This window comes from Coregonus clupeaformis, unplaced genomic scaffold (genome assembly GCF_020615455.1).
Source record: "Coregonus clupeaformis isolate EN_2021a unplaced genomic scaffold, ASM2061545v1 scaf0488, whole genome shotgun sequence".
In the NCBI taxonomy this organism is placed as follows: Eukaryota; Metazoa; Chordata; class Actinopteri; order Salmoniformes; family Salmonidae; genus Coregonus; species Coregonus clupeaformis.
This window is the reverse complement of record NW_025533943.1, coordinates 53,029-61,866: the sequence shown is the minus strand read 5'-3', so window position 1 is coordinate 61,866 and position 8,838 is coordinate 53,029.

The following is an 8,838-nucleotide window of genomic DNA, read 5'->3' as shown; positions in this document are numbered from 1 at the left end:
CACCTTTTATTTGAGGGTATTTTAATACATATCTGTTTCACCATTTAGAAAAATAAAAGCACTTTATGTATATAGTCCCACCATTTGAAGAAGTCATAAGTATTCTGACCAATTCACTTATAGTGTATTAAAGTAGTCAAAAGTTGAGTATTTGGTCCCAAACTCGTTGGTTGCATTTGCAGTTTGTTTTGGTTGTGTTTTGGGTTATGTTTTGTCCAATAGTAACTGAATGGTGGATGATGACTGGAGTAATTTTCTGTCTAAGTGAGTAGATAACATGTTTCTAAACACTACTAACTGAATCCTGATGACGCTATGATTGAGAAAAATCATGAATGAATCATGAATAATAATGAGTGAGAGAGTTACAGAGGCTATAACAAAACATGCTAACCTCTCACCATTAACATCAAATAAAAGGTGACATTCTGTACTGTCGCCTAATATGAAACATTCTATCTCAAATCCAAAATGATGGAGCATAGCACCAAATTTAAAACTGTAAGCTTCACTGTCCAAACACATATGGTGTGGACTATGTGTGCCTGGTAAACACATGTGGATCTGGTGAACAGTTATCACTTGTTGACCAACTACAGGAATACTGACCTCAGAGTCTCCAGTTTACAGTGGGGATTCCCCAGTCCAGCAGAGAGCAGCTCCACTCCTGAATCCTTCAGGTCATTGTTACTCAGATCCAGCTCTCTCAGGTGTGAGGGGTTTGACTTCAGAGCTGAGACCAGAGAAGCACAGCCTTCCTCTGTGACTAGACAGCCTGACAGCCTGCAAAGAGTCAAATCATATTAAAAACCACACTGCTATTCTTTGGAGGTGAAAATATATTTTTTCAACATATTCAGATACATCAGAGTCCTGATACCTCATATCTATTCATAAATGGATGTTTCATTATTAGAAAAAGACAAATTATCAAAGTATTGCTTGTAGAGAGAAAACTAGAATCATTTTAAAACCACCCTGCTACTTCTTTGGTTTTGAGTAATTATCTTTCTAAGTGGGTAGATAACATGTTTCTAAACACTACTAAAGTAATCCTGATGATGCCATGATTAAGAAAAATTATGAATGAATCATGAATAATAATGAATGAGAAAGTTACAGAGGCTACAACAAAACATGCTAACCTCTCACCATTAACATCAAATAAAAGGTGACATTATATACTGTTGCCTAATATGAAACATTATATCTCAAATCCAAATTGCTGGAGCATAGCACCAAATGTAAAACTGTAAGCTTCACTGTCCAAACACATGCAGTGAGGGAAAAAAGTATTTGATCCCCGGCTGATTTTGTACGTTTGCCCACTGACAAAGAAATGATCAGTCTATCATTTTAATGGTAGGTTTATTTGAACAGTGAGAGACAGAATAACAACACAAATATCCAGAAAAGCTCATGTCAAAAATGTTATAAATTGATTTGCATTTTAATGAGGGAAATAAGTATTTGACCCCCCTCTCAATCAGAAAGATTTCTGGCTCCCAGGTGTCTTTTATACAGGTACGAGCTGAGATTAGGAGCACACTCTTAAAGGGAGTGCTCCTAATCTCAGTTTGTTACCTGTATAAAAGACACCTGTCCACAGAAGCAATCAATCAATCAGATTCCAAACTCTCCACCATGGCCAAGACCAAAGACCTCTCCAAGGATGTCAGGGACAAGATTGTAGACCTACACAAGGCTGGAATGGGCTACAAGACCATCACCAAGCAGCTTGGTGAGAAGGTGACAACAGTTGGTGCGATTATTCGCAAATGGAAGAAACACAATAGAACTGCAATCTCCCTCGGCCTGGGGCTCCATGCAAGATCTCACCTCGTGGAGTTGCAATGATCATGAGAACGGTGAGGAATCAGCCCAGAACTACACGGGAGGATCTTGTCAATGATCTCAAGGCAGCTGGGACCATAGCCAGCCAAGAAAAAAATTGGTAACACACTGCGCTGTGAAGGACTGAAATCCTGCAGCGCCCCCAAAGGTCCCCCTGCTCAAGAAAGCACATATACAGGCCCGTCTGAAGTTTGCCAATGAACATCTGAATGATTCAGAGAAGAACTGGGTGAAAGTGTTGTGGTCAGATGAGACCAAATCGAGCTCTTTGCCATCAACTCAACTCGCCGTGTTTGGAGGAGGAGGAATGCTGCCTATGACCCCAAGAACACCATCCCCACCGTCAAACATGGAGGTGGAAACATTATGCTTTGGGGGGTGTTTTTTCTGCTAAGGGGACAGGACAACTTCACCGCATCAAAGGGACGATGGACGGGGCCATGTACCGTCAAATCTTGGGTGAGAACCTCCTTCCCTCAGCCAGGGCATTGAAAATGGGTCATGGATGGGTATTCCAGCATGACAATGACCCAAAACACACGCCAAGGCAACAAAGGAGTGGCTCAAGAAGAAGCACATTAAGGTCCTGGGTGGCCTAGCCAGTCTCCAGACCTTAATCCCATAGAAAATCTGTGGAGGGAGCTGAAGGTTCGAGTTGCCAAACGTCAGCCTCGAAACCTTAATGACTTGGAGAAGATCTGCAAGAGGAGTGGGACAAAATCCCTCCTGAGATGTGTGCAAACCTGGTGGCCAACTACAAGAAACGTCTGACCTCTGTGATTGCCAATAAGGGTTTTGCCACCAAGTACTAAGTCATGTTTTGCAGAGGGGTCAAATACTTATTTCCCCTCATTAAAATGCAAATCAATTTATAACATTTTTGACATGCGTTTTTCCTGGATTTTTTGTTGTTATTCTGTCTCTCACTGTTCAAATAAACCTACCATTAAAATTATAGACTGATCATGTCTTTGTCAGTGGGTAACGTACAAAATCAGCATGGGATCAAATACTTTTTTCCCTCACTGTATGGTGTGGACTATGTGTGCCTGGTAAACACATGTGGATCTGGTGAACAGTTATCACTTGTTGAAAAACTACAGGAATACTGACCTCAGAGTCTCCAGTCTGCAGTGTGGATCCTCCAGTCCAGCAGAGAGCAGCTTCACTCCTGAATCCTTCAGGTCATTGTTACTCAGATCCAGCTCTCTCCAGGTGTGAGGGGTTTGACTTCGGAGCTGAGACCAGAGAAGCACAGCCTTCCTCTGTGACTAGACAGCCTGACAGCCTGCAAATAGTCAAATCATATTAAAACCACACTGCTATTCTTTGGTGGTGAAAATAGTGGCAGTATATTTTTCAAAATGTTCAGATACGTCAGTGTCCTGAAACCTGCCATATCTATTTATAAATGTATCCTTATTAAAAATTAAAAATGATCAAAGTATTGCTTGTAGAGAGAAAAATATAAAGTACAAATATTTGAGTAGACTGACCAGAGCAGTTTAAAAAGCAGTATCAGTCAAAAGACAGACAGTGAGGTATCAGATTTAGATTGTATTGAGTATACAGTCCACACCATATCTATTTTGACAGTGAAGCTAACATTTTAAATGTGGCTCTATACTCCAGCATTTTTGGATTTGAGATCAAATGTGTCATATAAGGTGACAGTATATAATGTCACCTTTTATTTCGAGGGTATTTTAATACATATCTGTTTCACCGTTTAGAAATGAAAGCACTTTATGTATCTAGTCCCCCTATTTGAAGAAGTCATAAGTATTCTGACCAATTCACTTATAGTGTATTAAAGTAGTCAAAAGTTTAGTATTTGGTCTGTCGTAGAATTACAACATTATGTTAATCACACCTTTGTAGGTTGCGAAAGTATTCTCAATTGGATTGAGGTCTGGGCTTTGACTAGGCCATTCCAAGACATGTAAATGTTTCCCCCTTAAACCACTCGAGTGTATGCTTAGGGTCATTGTCCTGCTGGAAGGTGAACCCTCAAGAATTTCCCTGTATATAGCACCATCCATCATTCCTTCAATTCTGACCAGTTTCCCAGTCCCTGCCAATGAAAAACATCCCCACAGCATGATGCTGCCACCACCATGCTTCACTGTGGGGATGGTGTTCCGGGGTGATGAGAGGTGTTGGGTTTGCCCCAGACATAGCGTTTTCCTTGATAGCCAAAAGCTCAATTTTAGTCTCATCTGACCAGAGTACCTTCTTCCATATGTTTGGGGAGTCTCCCACATGCCTTTTTGCTTATTTTTTTCTTAAAGCAATGGCTTTTTTCTGTCCACACTTCCGTAAGCACAGCTGTGTGGAGTGTACGGTTTAAAGTGGTCCTATGGACAGATACTCCAATCTCCGCTGTGGAGCTTTGCAGCTCCTTCAGGGTTATCTTTGGGCTCTTTGTTGCCTCTCTGATTAATGCCCTCCTTGCCTGGTCCATGAGTTTTGGATTGATGGTTGTATAATGCAAGGTATCATGGTATGGATGGTTGTGAGGAGAACCCTCCCTCCAGGTGATTAATTAACACCCAACCTTCATAAATTAAGGCAAAGACTTAGTGTCCTATGTTGCATTAGTATGTCTGTATAAACAAGCAGTAAATGAACTGGAGACAGATATTTGGCTCCATGTAAATCTTGATGTCTGTTACATGAGAGCACAATGTACCTTTGTATAATTTCACGTATCTGTTCTTCGTCACAAGGACTCAGGAAGACTATAAAGAGTTGTAAGCGAATCCTGTTTATTTTGGGGCTTTAACTTCGACACCTTAACTGTAACCTTAGCTTTAACTCGGTGACTGTTAACACTCCATTACTGCAGTAATTAATAAAGCTAAATTGCTTTGAGGAAATCTAAAAGTCTCTCCTTTGATTCGAATAATTACCACGACAGTTCCCATATTCCTTGCCGACAATGACTAAATCAAGCTTGTGACTGCCATGATTAAGAAATATCATGAATGAATCATGAATAATAATGAATGAGAGAGTTACAGAGGCTACAACAAAACATACTAACCTCTCACTATTAACATCAAATAAAAAGGTGACATTCTGTAATGTCGCCTAATATGAAACATTTTATCTCAAATCCAAAATGCTGGAGCATAGCAAAACATTAAAAACTGTAAGCTTCACTGTCCAAACACATATGGTGTGGACTATGTGTGCCTGGTAAACACATGTGGATCTGGTGAACAGTTATCACTTGTTGACCAAATACAGGAATACTGACCTCAGAGTCTCCAGTTTACAGTGGGGATCCCCCAGTCCAGCAGAGAGCAGCTCCACTCCTGAATCCTCCAGGTCATTGTTACTCAGGTCCAGCTCTCTCAGGTGTGAGGGGTTTGACTTCGAGCTGAGACCAGAGAAGCACAGCCTTTCTCTGTGACTCCACAGCCTGACAGCCTGACAAAGAGATCATCATGATTTCACAAACACAATGTTAATTTAACACAAGTAGTGTAGAAGGACAATGGCTGATGTCTCTTTGTCCTGTCTCGGAGCTCTACTGACAATTATTTCGACCTCATGGCTTGGTTTTTGCTCTGACATGCACTGTCAACCGTGGGACCTACAGTGGCTTCGAAAGTATTCACCCCCCCTTGGCATTTTTCCTATTTTGTTGCCTTACAACCTGGAATTAAAATGGATTTTTGGGGGGTGGGGGGTGTTGTATCATTTGATTTACACAACATGCCTACCACTTTGAAGATGCAAAATCTTTTTTTGGGTGAAACAAACAAGAAATAAGACAAAAAAACAAAAAACTTGAGCGTGCGTAACTACTTTGTAGAGCCACCTTTTGCGGCAATTACAGCTGCAAGTCTCTTGGGGTATTACATTTTTAAATTTTAAATTTCATTTAGCAGTCGCTATCCAGAGCGACTTACAGTTAGTGAGTTTCTGATCTTTTTTATAACCCAACCCTGATCTGTTCTTCTCCACAACTTTGTCCCTGACCTATTTGGAGAGCTCCTTGGTCTTCATGGTGCCGCTTGCTTGGTGGTGCCCCTTGCTTAGTGGTGTTACAGACTCTGGGGCCTTTCAGAACAGGTGTACATATACTGAGATCATGTGACACTTAGATTGCACACAGGTGGACTTTATTTCATTTCACTTCACCAATTTGAACTATTTTGTGTATGTCCATTACATGAATTCCAAATAAAAATCCATTTAAATTACAGATTGTAATGCAACCAAATAGGAAAAACGCCAAGGGGGATGAATACTTTTGCAAGGCACATCTAATTTCAGTGTCTAGTGTCTGTGTTTATGTTGAAGGTGAATCAACAGTTACTACATCCATTTTGGATCCACATCCATTTTTGGATCCACATCCATTTTTGGACTTATTAATTAATGATATCTACCCATTGATTCAGAAAATAATATAACTTATAAATGCCTCATGAGCTTAGTTCAACTGCCATGACCGACTTTGGGAAGCTCTGCTCAGCAGAACCCAAAATACACGTTTTTTTACTCCAAACACTGTAAAGCCTCAAAACATGGTTAAAACTATAGTTTTTGTACCATGGATGGTCAGTCTTAGCATCCATCCCTCTGTCTATACATTTATGTGGATACATTTCTCCAGCCCAAGCCCAGCTTTTTTACCAAAACAGTGGCAGGGAAGACACTTTGTGGGTGGGTGGGTGGGTGGATGGATGGATAACTGTGAAGTAATGAGTGACCATTTTAGAAAATCATGGGACATATATTTTTGCTGCTTGTAGCCTATAACTGATGCTTCGTGGTCTTATGCAGCCATCTATTGGAAAATTAGCAATTAAAAGTTATTAATTCACATAAAGACATTGGTGAGGCAGCTGATAAATAAAGTGTATTTTTCTTGTTAATTCCTTAGATCAGTCTCAAACCTGCCCCACCTATCCCACGCCAATTGCTGGACTTTCACATAGAGGTTACTAGGTCACCCAGTTCAAACCACATTTGAAAAATAAAACAAATGTGTCTTATTTATCAAGTGTTCTGCCTTGCAATAACAAATATCATAAAATAACTAATAACAACAAAAAAACAGCAAAACGCTTGACAGGTTTTGATTAACAAAATAATCAAAATGTTATTTAGTACTATAATTGTATTTACTAAGATAATATTATCTAAAATAGTTTCTAAAAAGTGTTCTAGGCTACCCTACCCTAGAATTAGGGTTAAGGTTAAGGCTAAAATAGGTTATACCTAGGGTTAGGGGTTAGGGTTATGGCAAAAAATAGAATTAGGGTTAAGGGTTAAGGCTAAAATAGGTTATATTTAGGGTTAGAGTTTCTGTATAGCACTTTATGACATCTGCTGATGTAAAAAGGGGCTTTATAAATACATTTGATTGATTGATTGATTGATTGTTAGGTTTAGAGTTTGTAAGGCAAAAAAAAACAGTATGGGTTTATAGCTCTCTTGCGCCTCCCCTGTGGCCGTCTGTGGGTACTACATAACTCATTCCACGACATCTGCTAGGTTCATAATCTGAGGTAGCAACTGCGTCAGATCTACAAATCCATTAGCTAGACCACCCGATTAGACAACAATCACCCCATTATATCCATTTGGTTTGCAACTCAGTGAACCTCGCAGCATTCGCTCAATTCCATGCCTACAAACTAAGATTTCGATGAATATCAAATTACCCAGCAGCCATTTAGAAACAACAAGTCGTCAAAAAAATGGTTATTTCTTACTTAAAAAATGTCTTCTGGCTGTTTAAATCGGCCACATCTTGAAAAAGAGAACAGGGACGTGTTTTTTTTAGATTGTACACTTTTTTCTTAAAACATATATGGTTGACCATGACCAGAAACTGTTTAACGTTTGATGGCTACACGCCAGCCATCGTGTTGCAGACAGTGGCTAACCACAACGTGTATTCAGGTGAACAGTGAGGTCGCTCACCAAGTTACCTGAGGTAAACCTAAAGGGTTAACGCTCACTAAGTAGCCATAACCTTGTTAATAATAAGTTACCTGAGGTAAACCTACAGGGTTAATGCTCACTAAGTAGCCATAACCTTGTTAATAATAAGTTACCTGAGGTAAACCTACAGGGTTAGCGCTCACCAAGTAGCCGTAACCTTGTTAATAATCAGTTACCTGAGGTAAACCTACAGGGTTAACGCTCACCAAGTAGCCTTAACCTTGTTAATAATAAGTTACCTGAGGTAAACCTACAGGGTTAATGCTCACCAAGTAGCTGTAACCTTGGTAATAATAAGTTACCTGGAGGTAAACCTACAGGGTTAACGCTCACCAAGTAGCCGTAACCTTGTTAATAATAAGTTACTTGAGGTAAACCTACAGGGTTAACGCTCACCAAGTAGCCGTAACCTTGTTAATAATAAGTTACCTGAGGTAAACCTACAGGGTTAACGCTCACCAAGTAGCATTAACCTTGTTAATAATAAGTTACCTGAGGTAAACCTACAGGGTTAACGCTCACCAAGTAGCCATAACCTTGGTAATAATAAGTTACCTGAGGTAAACCTACAGGGTTAACGCAGGCAGGTCTCATTGATAACAATAGTGAAGCTGGCATTGTGACGCAGAACAATGGGTTGGGAATAGAATGTTCTGAAGGCGAGTCGTTGTCACGGAACTCAATAGAACTAATAGGAGCTGGTAGGGTGAAAAATACCCTAAAATAAGGCCTGTTGTTTCGAGATTACTTCATAACCAGGGGACAGAAGGTAATATTAGGAAACTGGGCTCCATGGCGGATGCAATGAACTAATTTTATCCGAAATAAACGTTGTAAAAATGTCACTTGATGCGGCCCAAAAATAATATTAAAAAGTTCAGTCCTTGGACACAGAGGGGTTAAACACTAAAGTTACCGTCCATCTAGTGAAGAGAGGAGAACCGGACAGAGGGATGGTAGGTAGCCAGCATCCGTCAACGAGAGAGGGAGAAGCCCTCCACGGTACTTAACAGGTGG